General features: G+C 42.6%; 1 non-coding gene across 1 annotated transcript; it reads right to left on the minus strand.

Moving 5' to 3' along the window:
- Nucleotides 1-233: 233 nt before the first annotated feature.
- LOC143266404 (5.8S ribosomal RNA) lies at nt 234-388 on the minus strand. Its single transcript, XR_013041397.1, has one exon. It is a non-coding gene; the product is annotated as a 5.8S ribosomal RNA (ribosomal RNA).
- Between the last annotated feature and the right edge of the window lie 1,985 nt (nt 389-2,373).

Here is a 2,373-nt window from a genome sequence, read left to right on the forward strand (position 1 = left end):
CGTCAAACGCCGACGAAATGTCCAACCATCGCTCGTACGTTTTCGCCAATTTCGCAAGTTGTTCTCTCTCTCGCGTTCGACCATCGGATCCCGCTCCGAAACGTTCGACTTTTCGGCGTTTAACAGTTTCGTTTTATCTAGTCGAACGACGAGCGGTACCGAAAAAAATTTAACAATGAAGAGAAAACCTTTTGCTGCTAAAGGCAAACGCAAGCAGTCTTTAGTTATATAAACGACCCTCAGCCAGGCGTGGTCCAGGAATTGTATCCGTGGACCGCAATGTGCGTTCGAAATGTCGATGTTCATGTGTCCTGCAGTTCACACGTTGACGCGCAATTAGCTGCGTTCTTCATCGACCCACGAGCCAAGTGATCCACCGTTCAGGGTAATCGTATAAAAATTTTTGTTCATATTTAACAACTCAGCGTCTGAAAACCAGTATGTACGTGATTTATTTAACCTGGTTTATAAATTCGTTCGATTGTCCATAGAATACTAACTCCAATCCAAGCGCAAGATCGAGTATCGGTATTCGGACGTCGTCCCGTCATAGCTCTGTTCACAGATTTACCCGAGCTGATTGATGATTAAGACGACACGATAACGTCCATGGACGGGTAAAGGACCGTATAAAACTACAGAACCGCCGATGAAACGACGCTCTGTGACGCATTTCTCTTCGTGCGGCGAGTTTTCAGTCCGTTCCGGGTGGTAAAGTCATTCAAAAACCGTGGAAAATACGAAACGCGCTGTCGCGCGTAACACAGAGTCTCCTGCTCGCTGCTTACATATATTGGACGTCTTGGCGGTATCGCGAGATTCGATACGGACACTCCATGGCCGGCGTCAGATCGGTCTACCAACGAAGGAGACTACGCTATCGTTTTCGCTTCTCAGCCGGTCCGTAAAGCGATACGTTACCATATCGTCCGTCGTAAGCAGGCGGACTCTCGTGAAGTTGCGACTTCGTTCGTCGAAGCGGTTTCGTGGTTCGATTTCCATCGGTTACCCGGACACCCCCCGCGTGAAAGCCTCCGTGTCACACTCTAAATTTCGTTTCTCGTTTAACACGAAATAGAGAGAGGCTAAAAGGGGGTGTTCCCTTTGTCCAAAGACAAAATTTATAGAGAGAAAGAAAATAAAATGAGAGTCTCTCACGAAGCGGGCGAAAAAAAAAAAACAAGAAATTTAACAATTTTTTTTCGCAAACCCATGCATTTCGTTACCAAACGTCCCAAAATATTTCTTTATATTCTCTCTCGTGTTTTCACACGGGGTCGAGAGAGTACGCAACACGAATCAAGAATAAAAATTATAGAAAGGAAAGTCCGATAAGAATATTTCGAGATTCTTATAACCTTCACCTCTTCCTTACTTCTCCGAAATCTCTCCGCTTTCCTGGCGCGTATCTATTTAACAATTTCGATTCTCTCCTCCTTTTAACTCAGACGTCGCAACGAACGGGTACACCATGCATACGATCCATTTTTTACATAACGAACCTTCTGCCGGTAAAATTCGCGACAGATTCATTTATGTATAGATATATTTTTATATGAGAATGTTCGGGATTTTCCTTCGTGTTCAAGTTGAACATTCTTGTTACGACGACTTTTTGTATTTATCGAAGGATCGTGCGGTACCCGTTAATAAGAAGTAAACGACGTCCCGGGAGAGTCGAAACTTTTCTTATACGCTACGGAAAGAAGAGCCGAGAAGATAGAGAGGAAACTCTCGATTTTCTTTCGTCGGTAAACTTTCATTCTTTCTATTTACAGCGTTCGACATGAAACGGCGTTGCTCTCTCATTTTTTAAACTTTATTTAACGTTAGCGCTTGTTCGTACGAAACGCGTCGGCGGATACGAAATACGGACGGGAGTATCGACGATGAGAACCAAAGCGACCTCCTACACGTAACCGTAATATCTCTCCGCATCACGACTGCCGTAACGACGAATTGTCATTTAACATTTTTGGTATCTGTTTTTTCTTTCGTTTGTTTGCTACTACCTCCAAATATTTCTCTCCCTTTCTCTCTCAATCATCTATCGTGGCTCGTTTATACGCATTTTTGTTGTGTACGGCCAATATATTTATTATTTGTTTATTATACGCGAGGAGCTGCACTTTTCATCCTCATTTTTGCGTATCATGTGTTATAGTCATATATACTTTTGGCTGCTTTTCACAGTTTTTGCGTGTATTCATATCGAGAGTCATAGATTTTGTCAAGTTTTTCTTTGGCACGTACTGAATATATTATTATCATGTGTTTAGTGTCTTTGCGTATCATGTGTTTTAATGTCAAGAGCTCAACGTAGTGATAGAGTTTTCTCTCTTTCAAACTTTGTAAGTTTGTTTAAAACTTTCG

The sequence above is a fragment of the Megachile rotundata genome, unplaced genomic scaffold (assembly GCF_050947335.1).
Source record: "Megachile rotundata isolate GNS110a unplaced genomic scaffold, iyMegRotu1 scaffold0581, whole genome shotgun sequence".
NCBI lineage: Eukaryota > Metazoa > Arthropoda > Insecta > Hymenoptera > Megachilidae > Megachile > Megachile rotundata.